Genomic DNA, 18,593 nt, shown 5'->3' on the forward strand with positions numbered 1-18,593 from the left:
GGTGCTCAAACATAGGTGCTGAAGCACCCCCTGGCTTGAAGAGGTTTCCATCATATACAGGGTTTACAGTTTGATTCAATGGCTCTCAGCTCTTTCCCCCCCCTCCCCACACACACAGTACAAATTATTCCAGCACCACTGCCCCCACTAGCCCTTCTGAACCCCAGTCTGTGACTCCCCACCAGCCCCATGTGCCCCATGCTGTCTGTCCCCCCCCCCAGCTCAGTGGTTTGAGCATTGGCCTGCTAAACCCAGGGTTGTGAGTTCAATCCTTGAGGGGGCCATTTAGGGATCTAGGGCAAAAATCTATCTGGGGATTGGTCCTGCTTTGAGCAGGGGGTTGGACTAGATGACCTCCTGAGGTCCCTTCCAACCCTGACATTCTATGATTCTATATCCTGTGCCCCATGAGCAGGGCACTGTGAGGAAGGCAACCTCTTCTTTCCCCTATCCACAGCTGGGACTACATGACTACAGCACCTCTCCAGCAGAATGTATTTTCTGTGGGGAAAAAAATTCTGCATGGCACATGAATTCTGCACACACACAGAATTCCCTCAGGCGTAATCTGCCAACAGAGTTGACATGTAACTCGATGATGGGAGGGAGCACAATTTCAAGGGGGGGGGTGGCATGTGACCACCCCACCCATTGCCTCTGGGCTAAGGAGCAGCAGCAGAGTCAGGAGCGCCAGGGCAGCGGGGAGCATCTCATTGGAGCCTGCCTCCACAGGCAGGGCTGGGCTCCTTCAGGGAGAGGCCTGATAAGGGTCCCAAGACATGGGATAGTCTGCTCAAAAGTCAGGCAGGGTGGAAACCTTAGCACAATGGGTCACTATGGGATAGTCATACTGACTGCAACCTAATCTGAAGCCTCCAGGGCCGGCTCCAGGCACCAGTTTACCAAGCAGGTGCTTGGGGCGGCCACACCAGAGAGGGGCGGCACGTCCGGCTCTTCGGCGGCAATTCGGCAGTGGGTCCCTCACTCCCGCTCGGAGCGAAGGACCTCCTGCCGAAGTGCCGCAGATCACGATCGCGGCTTGTTTGTTTCTTTGTTTGTTTTTTGTTTTGCGAGGGGGGAGGGGGGTGGCTGCTTGGGGTGGCAAAAACCCTGGAGCTGGCCCTGGAAGCCTCACCACAAACAAAGGAAAGGAGGAAATTAAAGCCATGGCAAAGATGGACTAGAGCAGTGGTTCTCAACCACTGGGGGGGGCATGAGCAGATTTCAGGGGATCCATCAAGCAGGGCCAGTATTTTAGACTCTCTCAGGCCCAGGGCAGAAAGCCGAAGCCCCACCACATGGGGCTGAAGTTCGGGGCCATGAGCCCCACCACCCGAGGCTGAAGGTGAACTTAGCTTTGTGGGGGGCCCTCTGGCATGGGGCCCCAGACAATTGCCCTGCTTGCTACCCCCTAATGCCAGCCCTAGCTTTTATATGCAGAAAACCAGTTGTGGCACAGGTGGGCTATGGAGTTTTTATAGCATGTTGGGGGGGGGGGGGTTCAGAAAGAAAAAGGTTGAGAACTCCTGCACTAGAGGATGAGAAGAACTGTGAATGGATCAGCACAAGAGTCCTCGCTCTTCCCATCTGGCCAGAGGGAGATGCAGAGGGGCTTGGGAGCACAGAGAAAGCCTCTTTCATGTCCCTCCCCAGAAGGATTCCCCTTCGGATCCCAGGAGCCACATTCTTACGGATAAGAGCTGTATCAGGCAAGGTGGAGGAGGGTTGTTGAGAAAAGCACCTTGCGTTGCTCCTCTTCCATACCCCCAACAGCCATGCTCCCCTCTGCCCTGGGGCTAAGAGTGCTTCCTTCACAAGTGTTTCAACCTCTCCCAGCCTTGGCAATGGAAATCTGAATGACAGATCTGCCGAGGGGGAGGGAATCCAGGTCGCTCCCATGGCACAGTGCTGCGTGCACCAACGCAGCTCCACGAAATGGAAGAAGTCGAGAGGTTTTCCAGTACAGGCCCCTGCCTATTGCTGACAGACTCATTCCCCCCAGGCATTTCCCTTTGGAGGAGGACAGCAGCTCAGTGGCTTTGCTTGGACAGTAGGAGTAGGTGAAAGCCATGTGAGGCCAGGACCTGAGTGTCTAGGCCTCACACTCTGAGCTCATTTGGGGAGCAGGCTCAGCAGCCTGTGTTCTAATTCAAAACACCAAACCCTTCTATGTCATTAAAAGCACTGCAATAGTCCAGAAGCCTGCAGTTTTACTCTCTCCTGCAGCAGCATGAGTGACAGCTACCTTAGCTACTTCAAGAAAGAAAAAAGGAACATTTCCAAGCATCACTGACATAGAACAGTCTTTTTTTTTTTTTTTTAAACCAAAGAATATGCAAAAACCTAGTTCAATTATTCAAGACAGGCTATAGACACATCAGCTTTCATTCAGAGCTCCCTGTGCCCCATTCATCCAGATCATCGGAAGGGCCCACAATTTATCAAACAAAAATCTCTCTCTTTTAAATATAGACACATTCATTTGGGAGCTGGCTGTGACCTCCTTTAACGAACCACCCTTTGGGTGCCTCCAAATATGGGAAGGATGCTTTTGAAGAGATAATAGCCCCCTTTCTCCCTCCCCTCAGTACAGAGCAAAGAAAATCCCTCAGATGTCATTCAGCCAAGCTACGGTATACATAGCTAGTTTGGTTAATCTACCCCTGTGAATCAATGCCTCCAGCCCTTTAATCATCTCTGTTGCTCTTCTTCATATTTCCTCCAATTTGTCAAGACCTTTCAGGTAAGGAGGTGCCCAGAAGGTAACAATATTTCAGGGATGGTTGCACCAAAAGACATCTAATAAATGGGACTGTTACATTCCTGCTCTCTAATTGGATGCCTCTGCACATCCAACCCCAAGTTGCATCAGCTTTTTCAGTGGGTATAGGCCATCACAAATTCATGTCTAATGTGCTGTCCACTCTCACACCTTGATCTGTTGAGCATTCCTGCTTCCCTAGTTTCTCCCTTCCATAGACTAGCTGGTTTCAGATTATTTTTCCTCTGGAATCTCATTTAGTTATTTCCTGCCCATCACTCTCACTTATCTAGGTCGCTAGTGTTTGCAACTCCTCCCAGATTAGAACCATCGCGAGTTTCCTTGTGCTATTTGCCACCTCTTCCAGATCATGAATAAAGATGATACATTTTAAGAAGGGGCTGATCCCTGCAACATTTCACTGAAAATCCCCCCTCCCCAAGTACTGCATCAAAGGGAGCATGCTGCCAAACTGGAGACCACCATGTATATTTCCTTCACCCTAGAAAGCATTCTTGGCACACCCTTGCCTCAGGCAAGGAGATAGCGGTAGTATGGGCAGAGAAAAGTGAAAGAAGCATTCTGGCCTGTAGCCACACATGAAGCTGGTCTAACACCCCCAAAACCCAAGTTGTCTAGACAGACAGATCTCTCTCGATATAGGTCTACACACACATAGAATTAGTTTGTCCTCAGAGTTCAGTAACAAAATTACATTTTAATTTCCCCCCCTTATATACACACCCACTTAAGGTCACTGGTCCGAAAGTCGGAATGGGCTGCTCCCATGGGCGATTATTCTAATGGATATTCATCTGGGAAATGCGGTGATTAAATAAATAGGTTACTATAAACAGGTCTGCTGCATTGGTTTACAGATTACCCTTATTCTTTCTTCCTTTCTCCCTTCTCTTCAGATCAGAGCTCTGGTGTCTGGTAGGTTTTTATAAATGCTGTCTCTATCCAATGCTAATGAAAGCCTCTTATCCCTGCCTGGGTTGGTTACAGTGTCCTGCAACCAAGAGTTAAATCACATCACAAGCAATGCACTTTCACTTACATGTCCTAGATGTTAAATGCTCCTTTAGGGAGATGAATCACAATAAAAGATAAATAAATAAACCATTTACTGGATTAGATATTTAAACCTCCCCTCCCTTGAGCTGATCACACTTACCCCTCCGAGGAGCAGCCACGTCTACAACAGAACAGCCCAATTAGTGGTAAAATATAAATGTCACCTTTATAGCTAGATTATAAAAGCCTTCTTAGTCAGTGCTAGGCTACTGGATTTGGGGCTGGTGATGGGAGAGAGAACAAACAAGCTACCAGTGCCAAAGGGGTGGGGGGTTGGAAAGAGAAGCCATCATGGAGTCTTGATTAGCCTTTAAAAAAAATCATAACAACAAAAGATACCCAGCTTGTTTTTTAATGGGAAGAGCGGCTGTTTTAATATCTCAAGCTAATGTCTCCATACACCCTCTTCCTTCCTCCTTTGGAGATTGGACTTGCTGTTTGCAGGAAACAATTTTAGTCAGTCAAAAAACAAAACAAAACCTCTTTAAAACATCATTAAGGAGAGGTTTTAACAAATCGCACCCCCCTCCCTCTGAAAATGACAGAATAGATAGGAGACGTAGCCCAGCTGATCCCAGTCTTCGATGGCAAAATTACAGCTATTCACCCACAGCAAAAAAAAGTCTCTCTCTCACACACACACAATACTACTGCTGGTGCCAAATGATTTTTTTTTTAAAAGGTATGGGAGGGGGAGAAGAGAGAGAGAGAAATAGGAGGGGAAAGTTAATTCACATTTAAATTTTACACCTTCTCAATCTCAGCACAACTGTTTAATCTCCGAGAATGAGTCACTGCACACCTACGTCTCTTAGGGCAGTATTCCAGAGGATACCAAATGCATTGTGCCTCCGCTCCCCTCCTAGTCAATTACAACCCCTCTTGCAGCTGTAATTTACAAAGCTTCAGTGCCTAGAGTGGATGAAGGCTCCGCTATTACCTTGCGGGGAGCAGCGGTCCTCTCACACCCAGCCTCACTACGGGGTTTTTCTTCTCCCTCTCTCTCCTCTTGTCGGGCTGCTGGCAGCTCCTGATGAATTAAAAATATTTGGCGTGTGTGATATTGCACCCTGAGCTTCGCACATTATACACTCCTTCCTCCTGACGTCAGGATGCTGAGAGAGGGGGAGGCGGGAGGGATTTATGATGATAACTGCTACTCTGGATTTAAAGAGACATGTATTTTTTTCGCCAGGGGGGAGGAGGGGTTGGAACACATCTCTCAAGAGTTCAGACATGACTCGTGCTGGGGGTGTGAGAGAGAGAGATGACACATGACATAAGACGGGGAGCCTTGAAAACTGCCGGGAAAGAGGCTGATTATGAGGAATAGAGAATGACCCAAGAATAGAAGAGGATGGAAGCTGGGATTCAAGGAGGGGGCAGATATTTATTTCATTGGCTCTGGCAGGTGTAGCTAGACTTGCTCTAAGCTGCTTCCAGTCATTCCCAGTCATAATCAGCTCTTAAAAATCGTTGGAGATTTGTAAGAGCAGGTTAGACAAACACCTGCCAGGAATGGTCTAGATAATACTTATTCCTGCCATGAGTGCAAGGGACTGGACTAGATGACCTCTCGAGGTCCCTTCCAGTCCTATGATTCCTTTTGGATAGGTCCCCAGAGAGTAGTGAAGGGTAACTTCTCTTCCCCAAGGCCATTAGTCCTATCTGCCCTATCATGCCTCCTCCTCAATACCTGCCCCCGGGGCAGACTGTGAAATGCTATAAGCTCTGCTGCTCTCAGTAGGCAGATGACACTCTGCTTGATGTGATCTTTTCAATAATCATGGGTAAGGCTAAGATTCTGTCATGGTTATTTTTAGTAAAAGTCACAGACAGGTCATGAGCAATAAAAAAAATAAAATAATGGAAGCCATGACCTGTCTGTGACTTTTGCTGCTGCAGCTCCATGGTTTCCCCCACCACCGTGGCGGCTGGGAGCTGTGGGGTTCCCCCTCCACCCACGGCAGCTGGGAGCTGCAGGGTGACCATATTTCCCAAAGAGAAAATGGGACACCCCAGCCGCTGGCCCGAGGTCCTCCCCCACCCCTGTGCTGCAACCCTGAGGAGGGCCCCCTGAGGAGGCTGTCAACCTTCAACCTTCCCTGAAACCCTGCCGGGGCCCTGCTGGCTGCCAGTTCCAGTCCTGCAGCCCCTGGGCTGAAGCAGAAAATGTCCCTGTCTAGAAGTCAGGGATTCCATGACTTCCGTGACCTCCATGACATAAACGTAGCCTTAATCATGGGTGCTGTGATTCCCTCCTGACACAGCACATGAGTGAAGTGGGGACCCGGATGAAGAGCAGCTGACTAAACCAGGCAAGAAAGAGATAATGCTGTTCAAAACTGAGTAAGCAGTTTGAGGAACTAACTGAAAGGAAGACTTCCTTTTTCCCTGATGCTGGCTGCTGTGGTCGGGCATACACAGCCTCAGGGGCCTGCTTGCCCCAGGATGCCTGAGTAGATGTAGTAACCAGAAATATCTCTGTTCACTTTCAGCTGGCCAACTACCAATACTCATTGCTAGACACCTTGCCACAGAGATCTAAGACCCTGTCACTGCCAGGCTGGACTATTGCAACTCGCTCCACCTGGGGCTGACAACCCCTGGAGATACCCAGAAGCTGCATGGTCCACCATGCCTTCTAAGCAGAGCTACATGACATCTGTTCATCACACCAGAGGCTTGGCACTCTGTATTGGCTGCCATTTGCATTTCAGGTGCATTTCAAGGTCCCCCTCTTCAAAGGCCTGGCTGGGTGAGGCCCCAGTTACTTTAGGGGCCATATCTTTCTGCATTTTGCCAATCTTGCTATGCCCAAGAGAGCCACTTCAGTGGGCAGAGCCTAGATTTCTACTTGTGAAAGCTCAGCTTATAAGGCATCCTCAGGAAATCTGAGTGAGCCCAAATCTCATTGTCCTCAAGTTTATATGGCTGGGTAGGAGGTGTCTGCACCTGCTGCTGCTTCTGCTGCTTTGGCAGGAGCTGAGGAAGCAAAGCAGCACTAAAGAAAGGAGAGCTGTGGACTCTCACCTTCCTCCTCGTTCTGCTGCTGCTGCAGGGCTGAACCAGGAGACACTGGGACCGTGGTCCAAAATGTTTTTAAGCTACTATCTATATACTATTAAATGGCTTTAAAATAAAACCTCTTTGGATTAAAGAGAGGCAGCCCATCCCTTTGGGCATTTTTTTAAACTATAGATTTGTGACTTTTGCCTTTTTTCCCTGTGTTCAGACTATGGCTTTCCATACAACTGACCATACCAAACCACTAGCCCTACTCAGCATGCTGCAAGACACACTGGGCTGCATGTATCCCTATGTGGGTGCTGAGCACAGCGCAGGGACAAAGAGGACAGAGAAGGCACCTAGGGCAGGGTATTCCCTGGGGTCAGATTCCCATCTCAGATCACAGAAGCCCGAGCAGCTCTCCTAGCAGACTGGGGCAGGGGGCTCAGGAGCTAGTGGGGTGACAGCATTGCGCCGGGGCTGAATGGGAGGAGGCTGCAGGGCCACATGGGGACAGGGGCAGATGTGCCTGACTGAATGGGAGAGGCTAGGGGTCAGTCAAGGTCTGCTCCCCAACTCCCCAACAGTCTCTCCCCCACATAAAAAAACTGTTCCATACTTCTTCCACCCACACCAACAACCCTCCAGGTTCACTCCCATGCTCTTTCCCTCTTCTTCAGCTCCTCCCTTCCCAGATTTCACCAATCCTTTGCACTGCTTCTGAGGGGTGCAGGAAATACGTTTCTGTATTGTAATTTAAATGAATTATTACTCAAAGTTATGCATAATTTACCTAGTGAGGAATCTATTTGTAAAAAATAACTCCTGAATTATTTTTCTGTATTATTACAGACATATTTGCTGACAAGTATTTTGAAATAAATTACCAACATAATTGAATCTGGCATGATTATATTGTGTTATTTTGACAAATAAAATATGCAGAGTTTTGCCAATTTTTAAAATATTATGTGCAGAATTTTTAATTTTTTGGTGCAGAGTTCCCACAGGAGTAACACCCTTTTCCCTGCCAAAGAATGGCCACTTAACCAGGTGATAGTCCATTTGATTTTGTTGATACCTGGCTGAGGTGTCAGTTTGCCTTTTGTCTCTGAGGAACTGGTCTGTGCCTGCTTTTCTAAACGTGGAGCATGTCTCCGCAATGTCACACAATAGAATCTTAGAATTTTAAATACACGTTTTACCAGGCAATAATGATCAGCAAATTATGAGTTTTCAAATGATACCTCACTAGGTATACTTTGTACAAGATTTATCATAGTTTTGTAAAAAGGATGAACAAGGGTACAGCCCATCATAAGCCCCCAGTGAAACCCTTCTACCCACATCACTCACCTTCTGACTGGCCTTGCATGTGATTGGTGTTTTGGGCTATGGCTCCTAGTGTTTTAACTATATTATTCCAAAAGGAGCTTAACTGTTTCTTACATTTATCCTGAATGAAGCCCAGGTGATACATCCACCAGTTTCAGCGAGACCTGCCACGAGTGCAGGGGACTGGACTAGATGACCTCTCAAGGTCCCTTCCAGTTCTACGATTCTATGATCTCACCCAACCCCCAACATAACAATATCTTCGCCAAGGAACTAAATACTATACATGTCTCAGGTGCTACCAGAATATGGGTAAAGACACACTAAATACTTTGCAAAGCTAGGGACTGTTTTTTTTTACATTTTTAAAAGTGAATGTACTGCTTATAAACAAGGCAATGATTATGTCAGGGAAGTCACAGGAGACATGGAATCTGTGACTTCCAGAGATCTCCGTGACATTTTCTACTTCAGCCCAGGGGCCGGGGCACTGGTGTTGTCAGCCAGCGGGGGCCTCAGAGGTCTCAGCTGCCATAGGTGGCAGGGCCCCCTGCAGCTCCCAGCCACCAGCCCCAGAGCTCCAAACTGCAGCAGGCAGCAGGGGGACCCTGCAACTCCTAGCCACTGGCCCCGGGGCTCCAAGCCGCCGTTGGTGGCGGGGGGACCCCACAGCCCACCGCTGCCGTGAGCTGCAGTGGTGGTGGTGTTGGACCCCCCACTTCCCGTTTTGTCACAGTTATTTTTAGGAAAAGACACGGATAGGTCACGGGCGTCCATGAATTTTTGTTTATTGCCCATGACCTGTCTGAGACTTTTACTAAAAATATCCATGACAAAATCTTAGCCTTAGTTATAAATGGTGCTGCACTGATGGCTGGGAGCACCGAGTGCCTTTGTGTACCGACAGAAGAGATAAAGCAATGCAAGCATCTGCCACACATCATTTCCCCTCTGCACACCCAATTATTGGAGGGGCCAACCATTATGGATGAGAACAGAGATCAGTCTCTCTGCCCCAGTCCATTCTTGGCAGAGGGTGCCAACTTGTCAATTAGTACCAACTGTGGTGGTGTGTTTTGTGATATGTTGAATTGAGACCCACAAACCCATTTCCTACAGGACACTGAGCAGACTTTGCACACTGACCATTTTTGGTTATTACCAACATGGGCCTGATTAGACCAAATGTGATCTAGAGCTGAAAGGCTTGACAGACTCTAATATGCTCCTAACTCACTTTCCTTCCCCATCCCTAATTCACCTTCCTGTCTCCTTTGCTGCCCCCACTTAACTGTCTTGTTTCTTATACAAAACTCTCCAGAGTGACCTTCTCTCTCTGCCGTTCCAATACCTCTAGTTCCTCTTGTGAGGTAGAAATGTTTTATTCCATACCGTTGGGAGAAGGATGTGGGCAAGAGCATGGGGAGATGGAGAAAAGGGCCACACCCCTGCACAAGATAGTGATGGAGCAAAACTAACAGACAACTGAAACAAAACAACTGTGCCTCAGTTACAGATCCTAACAATGGTGCATTGAGAGCTATGTAAGGCAAGGACTGGAATAGCAAGGGGTGCTGCAGATCTCAATCAAGGTGCACTAGCTAAGCCAGGGGTCAGCAACCTTTCAGAAGTGGTGTGCCGAGTCTTCATTTATTCACTTTAATTTAAGGTTTGGCGTGCCAGTAATACATTTTAACGTTTTTAGAAGGTCTCTTTCTATAAGTCTATAATGTATAACTAAACTATTGTTGTATGTAAAGTAAATAAGGTTTTTAAAATGTTTAAGAAGCTTCATTTAAAATTAAATTAAAATGCAGAGTCCCCCGGACCAGTGGCCAGGACCCAGGCAGTGTGAGTGCCACTGAAAATCAGCTCACGTGCCGCCTTCGGCACGCGTGCCATAGGTTGCCTACCCCTGAGCTAAGCTCTGTGGGGCCAGGATTGGGATAGCTGGTGCTGTAGGGCAGCAGGAAGGTACATTTGTAGAGCTGTGTGGGGCTGGGACAGGAATAGCAAGGGGTGCTGCATATAAGGCTTGAGGTACATTAACAGCTGTGTGGAGAGCTCAGGACTGGGATAGCAGGGGGTGCTGCAGCTAAGAACTCAGGTACTCACCTGGCAGGTGGAAACTTGAATAGTACATGCCCCCACTAAGCACGCTTCTAGCCTTCATCATCCCCCATTAAAAAAACAAAAATATTCAGACCACAAATATTTATGAAGAAAAAAAATCCAGTGAAACAGGATAGTTACTAAGTGAGAGAGCATAATTGATCAGAAAACCCCAACTACAGAAAAATAACATGTTAATAAAGCCTAGAAACACTAGTCCTAATCCTACTCCCACCTGTGTTCCCCAAGACAGTACAGTATCTAATAATTAGGAAACACTCCTGCTGCATACTACTGGGAAGAACTTAGTGTTTGCATCAAAGCGATTGCACTGACTGTGGTTTTGACTGGCAGCTGCTGAGATGCTTGGTTTTCCTTAAAGCTTTTTTTAAACGCCTCAAGCCTTCTCTTTTCATCTTGCTTTGGCAAGTTTCAGGCATTAGCAGAGCCCCTTGTTTTCCACAATTCTTCAACTACTCAGTTTGCTGCAGAATCCACTGTTGAAGAATTGTGCAGCAGAAACTAGGATTTTTTAAAATTAAGAGTCAGTGTTTCAGCTGGCGTAAAGACCTTGTCTACACTATAGAGTTTTGTTGACAAAAGGCAGCTTTTATCGACCAAACAGTGGAGGTGCACAGACTACAATGCTCCTTCCGCCAACAAAACTGTCTGTGATGTGACGCTCAATATTCTTTATAGAAATATGCTTATGATATGAATATGGCATAATTAAGACATATTTTATGCAAGCTGGCTCATGTAAGATATCACTGGAAAGGTTATGATTTACTGGATGTGATTATCCAATTTGTATGCATGTATCATTTCTGTATCTGGAGTTAGGAATATTGACTATGTAACAATTACAACTGTGGTTATACTAGGAGATGCCCACCAGACAGTGAGCAATCAGCCTTAATGGGCTATTAGGAAAACGACAATGAGTCTTAGAAGATGTGGATCCCCCATCTTTCGGGAGTTCCTTCCTGTGGAGATTGCAAATAAACCTGGTTTCATGGTTGTTTTGACACTGCAAAGTCAGGTGATAATGTCATCTGGTAAAAAGTACCACCTTGGACACTGCTGGTACTTTTACACTGGAAACAAAGGCTTCCTGCCTTATGTAAATTTTATATAAGGCTAGGGAGTAAGGCAAACAGGACTCTTCTCCATTGCCTTCCTGCCCAAGAAGAAAGACTGCTGAAAATACCTGAGACAAAGGAACTGAGCTGAGGGGAAGGCACAGGATGAGTCTAGCCTGAGGCTGAAAAAACACCCCCCTGAGCAACAAAAGTTTTAGTGCTGAAAAGCGCCAATATAGACAGTGCTTTATCACTGGGAGCCGCACTCCCGGCGAGAAAGCTACCACTGCTCATTTGAGGTGGGTTTTTTTTAACCGCTGGGAGAGCTCTTCCCTAGCGATAAAGCGTGACTACACTGCCCATGTCACAGTGCTGCTGCAGCTGCGCTGTAACATGGGTAGTGTAGACATACCCTAAGACAGGAGTCTAGTCTGTAAAGAGAAATAACTGGAACTCTAAACTACAGAAACTCTGCAACTTACCTAAAACAACACTTAGGGTGAGAAATTACATTTTGTAACCTGTTTCTTGAGTGTATTAAGCCGTGTTTGCGTGTTTTGTTCTATTTGCTCAGTAATCTGCTTTGTTCTGTTTGCTATCTCTTATAAACACTTACAATCTACCTTTTATAGTTAATAAACTTGTTTTTATTATAAAACCCAGTTTGTGCAATTTATAACTGGGGGGGGGAGCGGGGGCAGAAGAAGTTGTGCATATCTTCCTCCACATTGAGGGAGGGGGTGAATTAATGAGCTTACGTTGTATAAATTTCTCTACAGCGCAAGACAATATTATTTTGGGTGTACTTTCCAGAGGGGAGCTGTACTTGAGTGCTGGGCAATTTCCTAGCTGAATCTTCCCATAGAGCTGTTTGCAGACTCTGTGTGATTCTACAGCTGTTGCTCCCTACCTGTGTGTGTGCTGCCAGAGGCCAAAGAGCCTGATTCAGCAAAACAGGGAAAGGGGGACCAGGCTAGTGGAGCGAGCGGGCTCAGTGAAATCCCAGTACATCAGGTGGCATCCCAGAAGAGGGGTCCAACCCATCACAGTGGCGCAGCAAGCAGGGTGATGTGCACAGCTTGTTGCTCTTAGACACTGGCGATGATTTTAAGTGAGTTTTAAGTGTGGTGGCTGGAGAACAGACAAAGTGGTTACTGGTTTGTTATTTTCTGTTTGCTTATTTTGGGTAAGGGAAGTAGGGACAGGAGAAGCAGGAAACTAGTGAAAGTGAAGCTACCAAAAAGTTGGCACTCCACAGGTTGCAAGTAGAAGAAAATGAAAGGATGCATAAGACACAGGTGGAATTAAAACACATGGAAACAGATGAGAAAAAAGCAGCCCACCAGAGAGCCATTGAACTGAGACTGCTCGAGGCTGATAAGGAAATGGAAGCCCAGAAGCTAGCCATGAGGATGCAAGCCAAAGCAGAAGAAGCCAGGCAAAAGGTGCACATCAGAGAGCCATGGAACTGAGACAGCTGGAGGCTGACAAAGAAATGAAAGCAGAAGCAGCCAGGCAGAAGTTAGCCCTGGAACTGAAAGACAAAGAAATGAAGCATGAACTGGCCATAATGGAATGGAAGAGACAGAACCCCACATCAGGGGGCTCCACCCCTCCAAAAATCCACAAGGGGAGCTGCACTTGAGTCCTGGGCAATTTCCTAGCTGAATCTCCTGTGGTGGGAGGAACACCTCAACAGCCCAACACTGTGGCATTTAATTTCAGAAAGGGGAACTATGCAAAAATGAGGAGGTTAGTTAAACAGAAATTAAAAGGTACAGTGACTAGAGTGAAATCCCTGCAAGCTGCAGGGACGCTTTTCAAAGACACCATAATAGAGGCGCACCTTAAATGTATACCCCCAAATTAAAAAGCACAGTAAAAGAATTTAAAAAGAGCCACCGTGGCTTAACAACCATGTAAAAGAAGCAGTGAGAGATAAAAAGGCATCTTTTAAAAAGTGGAAGTCAAATCCTATTGAAATAAATAGAAAGGAGCATAAACACTGCCAAATTAAGTGTAAAAATATAATAAGAAAAGCCAAAAGGGAGTTTGAAGAACAGCTAGCCAAAAACTCAAAAGGTAATAATGAAATGTTTTTTAAGTACATCAGAAGCAGGAAGCCTGCTAAACAACCAGTGGGGCCCCTGGACGATCGAGATACAGAAGGACCACTTAAAGACGATAAAGTCATTGCGGAGAAACTAAATGAATTCTTTGCTTCAGTCTTCACGGCTCAGGATGTTAGGGAGATTCCCAAACCTGAGCCGTCCTTTGTAGGTGACAAATCTGAGGAATTGTCACAGATTGAAGTGTCACTAGAGGAGGTTTTGGAATTAATTGATAAACTTAACAGTAACAAGTCACCGGGATCAGATGGCATTCACCCAAAAGTTCTGAAAGAATTCAAATGTGAAATTGCGGAACTGTTAACTATGGTTTGAAACCTGTCCTTTAAATCAGCTTTTGTATCCAATGACTGGAAGATAGCTAATGTAATGCCAATATTTAAAAGGGGCTGTAGAGGTGATTCCGGCAATTACGGACCGGTAAGTCTAATGTCAGTACCAGGCAAATTAGTTGAAACAATAGTAAAGAATAAAATTGTCAGACACATAAAAGAACATAAATTGTTGGGCAAAAGTCAGCATGGTTTCTGTAAAGGGAAATCATGTCTTACTAATCTTTTAGAGTTCTTTGAAGGGGTCAACAAACATGTGGACAAGGGGGATCCAGTGAACATAGTGTACTTAGATTTCCAGAAAGCCTTTGACATGGTCCCTCACCAAAGGCTCTTACGTAAATTAAGTTGTCATGGGATAAGAGGGAAGATCCTTTCATGGATTGAGAACTGGTTAAAAGACAGGGAACAAAGGGTAGGAATAAATGGTAAATTTTCAGAATGGAGAGGGGTAACTATTGGTGTTCCCCAAGGGTCAGTCCTAGGACCAATCCTATTAAACTTATCCATAAATGATCTGGAGAAAGGAGTAAACAGTGAGGTGGCGAAGTTTGCAGATGATACTAAACTGCTCAAGATAGTTAAGACCAAAGCAGACTGTGAAGAACTTCAAAAAGATCTCACAAAACTAAGTGATTGGGCAATAAAATGGCAAATGAAATTTAATGTGGATAAATGTAAAGTAATGCACATTGGAAAAAATAACCTCAACTATACATACAATATGATGGGGGCTAATTTAGCTACAACTAATCAGGAAAGAGATCTTGGAGTCATCGTGGATAGTTCTCTGAAGACATCCATGCCCTGTGCAGCGGCAGTCAAAAAAGCAAACAGGATGTTAGGAATCATTCAAAAAGGGATAGAGAATAAGATGGAGAATATCTTATTGCCCTTATATAAATTCATGGTACGCCCACATCTTGAATACTGCGTACAGATGTGGTCTCCTCATCTCAAAAAAGATATACTGGCATTAGAAAAAGTTCAGAGAAGGGCAACTAAAATGATTAGGAGTTTGGAATGGGTCCCATATGAGGAGACATTAAAGAGGCTAGGACTTTTCAGCTTGGAAAAGAGGAGACTAAGGGGGGATATGATAGAGGTATATAAAATCATGAGTGGTGTGGAGAAAGTGAATAAGGAAAAAGTTATTTACTTGTTCCCATAATATAAGAGCTAGGGGCCACCAAATGAAATTAATGGGCAGCAGGTTTAAAACAAATAAAAGGAAGTTCTTCTTCACACAGCACACAGTCAACCTGTGGAACTCCTTGCCTGAGGAGGTTGTGAAGGCTAGGACTATAGCAGGGTTTAAAAGAGAACTAGATAAATTCATGGAGGTTAAATCCATTAATGGCTATTAGCCAGGACGGGTAAGGAATGGTGTCCCTAGGCTCTGTTTGTCAGAGGGTGGAGATGGATGGCAGGAGAGAGATCACTTGATCATTACCTGTTAGGTTCACTCCCTCTGGGACACCTGGCATTGGTCACTGTCGGCAGACAGGATACTAGGCTTGATGGACTTTTGGTCTGACCCAGTATGGCCGTTCTTATGTTCTTAATCTCCCCATAGAGAGCCGCTTGCAGACTCTGTGTGATTCTACAGCTGGTGCATCCCTACCTGTGTTTGTGCTGCCAGAGGCCGGAAAGCCTGATTCAGCAAAACAGGGAAAGGGGGACCAGGCTAGTAGAGCAGGCGGGCTCAGTGAAATCCCAGTACATCGGGGCATCCCAGAAGGGTGTCCAACCTGTCACACTCTATTGCTTTGACGACAAACTCTTCCCACACATTCCTTGCAACTTCCTGGCCCGTCTCAGCACCCCATTCACTCCACCCCTTTGGACAGCTTCCAAAATGATAGCTGGATTTACACACAGTTATAAGAGCCTACACTGCCCTTCATTGTTATCTCCCTTCCCACTAAGCCTTTTGTGTGTGTTGTTAATTGGTATTTTATAAAAACATACTCTCTGAAAGATAACCAATCTTTATTTGTCTCCTACACACGGTGGTTGCTGCTGGAATTAATACACTGTGGCAATATGATCATTTCTGAGTACAAATCACGGTCAAGAATCATCAAAATTTTCATGCAAGGCAGCGAGTTAATAAAGCATGGCGGAGTGGTATATAGAAAGACATTACTGGAGCTCATTGTCAAAATGGTGCCTCAAAGCCTCCCAGATTCAAATACCACACACACCCCCGTTGTGCCCCTCTAATAGTGCTGGTATCTGGCTGCTCAAAATCAGCCACCAGGCACTCCACCCCCATGCTCCATCCCGGGGGAAACTTTTCACCCTTAGCCTCACAAATATTGTGGAGCGCACAGCAGGCTGCTATGACCATGGGAATATTTTCCTAATTTTGGTCTAACCAGCAATAAAGGCAGTGCCAGAGTGCTTTTAATCTGCCAAAGGCACATTCTACAGTCATTCTGCACCTGCTCAGCCTATTGTTGAAGCACTCCTTTTGGCTGTCCAGGGTTCCCGGGTAAGGCTTCATAAGCCACGGGAGTATGGTGTATGCTGGGTCTCCCTGGATCACTATGGGCATTTCAACATCCCCCATTGGACTCTTCTGGTCTGGAAAAAAAGTCCCCGCTTGCAGCTTTTTGTACAGGCTAGCGTTCCTGGAGATACATGTGTCATGCACCTTCCCGGACCACCTCACGTTGATGTCAGTGAAATGTTCACAGTGATTCACAAGCACCTGCAATAACAGAGAGGTACCCCTTTCTATTGATGTACTCCATCCCAAGATGGTCTGGGGCCAAAATTGGGATATGCGTGCCATCTATCGCCCCGCCGCAGTTAGGGAATCCTATTGCCACAAAACCATCCACCATTTCACAAACATTGCCAAGAGTCACAGTCCTCAATAGCAGGATGCGATTAATGGCTCTGCACACTTGTGTTAACGCAGACCCAACAGTCGACTTTCCAACTCCAAACTGATTTGTGACTGACCAGTAGCAGTCTGGAGTTGCCAGCTTCCACACAGCAATCACCAGTGAGAGGGCAGCTCTCATTTTGGTGTCCTTGTGCCACAGTGCTGGGGTGAGCTCCACACACAGTTCCAGGAAGGTGGCTTTCAGCATCTGAAAATTCTGCAGCCACTGCTTGTCATCCCAGACCTGCATAACGATGCGATCCCATCTGTGCTTGTTTCCCGAACCCAAAAGCGATGGTCCACCTTGTGCAGCTGCTCTGTGAATGCCAAAAGTGATCTGGTGTTTCTTTCCACACAGCACGTCAGCCACCTCTGATTCCTGTTCAGACTGGGAGCTCATGATATACTGTATGACCAGCCATGACGTGTTCATAACAGTGACCTCAACAGTAGAGAGCAGTGCAGGATCCATCCGTTCAGACAGAGATTGTGGGCACACAGTAAACAGGGGTCGTTGAAAAACGCTGTGAAATGCAGTCAGAAGCCCATGGAATGATGGGATGGAAAAAACAGCATCATGGGATGTTGAGCCCGCTCCCATGATGCACTGCAATACATTCCACCTTCCCACAACTCCTAGCTGCAGAAGGTGGCAAGTAGCTCAGTGGGATAGCTACCTACCGTGCACTGCTCTCTGTCGATGCTAAAGCACCAACTGTGGATGCGCTCTGCCAACAGAAGGAGCATTGTGTTAACAAGAAGTGATGTAATTATACTGTTTTTTGATTGTCAGCATAACTTGCATTGACAAAACTCTGTAGTGTAGACAAGGCCTAATTGTCACAGCTACAACCTATCCCACTTTATACTGGCTAAGAATCTGGTCCTAAGTTTCTAGCTGTTGTAGTTTTGAAGAAAACCTTCCAGATGTGAACAGAATATAAATCTTTTACCACCTGAGTACGCAAACAGCCTGAAATAACAGCTCTGGGAGAGGTGTGAACTGTTATCTCTATAGTAGTGTTAACATCAAAGGCTAACAATGACACTTGAAATGAGAACATTGTTAACTATTTTCCAGCTGATCATTTTAGCAGAAACATCCAGCTAATGTAGATATTCATCATGGTTGGATGAAATGGCAGATATTGGGTAGGGGAAAATGGGAAGGCGAATGGGAAGAGTTCCTGGGGAAGGAGAACTAGGAGTTGAAGTCCCTCCATAGTTTCAGGTCACCTATGTCCCAATCTACAAGGGGAAGGTAAAAAGAAGTTGCAGCCTCTCTTCAGTATGAAAAGCTTAAAACAGCTGCCTGCGTGTTAAAAACATAAACTGACTCGCATACCTTCTTGGATACCAAATTTCTACCACTGCACTGTCAAACCCGCAGCTCTCCCCTGAAAACTGCAATACAAATAGGTATTATCAGTAGCAAACACTGTGGCATGTTGAAAAGTTATGGCAGCATAAATAAAATAAACTGAATTTACTAGCAAAATAAATCATACAAAGGGACACTGCACTGGTTGTATGATTTGTTTTCACATTTAATCCTATAAAAACTTCCATTTTACCTGAATCTGCCCTAGAATTCAGTACCAGGGTAGCACAGACAGGAGGGGACCAAGGGTAATTGGAGCAAGCTGCTGAGGAACAATAGGGAAACTGCACGCGGCCTAGTAACAGCAGAGGATCCAAGTTTCTAAAATTCAATTGGCTTTTTATTAAAATAACTATTTACAGAGATGCTGAAACTGCAGGGGGGAGAAGCATTCCAGCCACATGCACCCAGACTGACTTCCGGATACCTCCCCCTGCAAGCTGTGCTCCTCCCTCCAAGCAAGGTTGCTACAAAAGCTG

The sequence above is a fragment of the Emys orbicularis genome, chromosome 1 (assembly GCF_028017835.1).
Source record: "Emys orbicularis isolate rEmyOrb1 chromosome 1, rEmyOrb1.hap1, whole genome shotgun sequence".
NCBI lineage: Eukaryota > Metazoa > Chordata > Testudines > Emydidae > Emys > Emys orbicularis.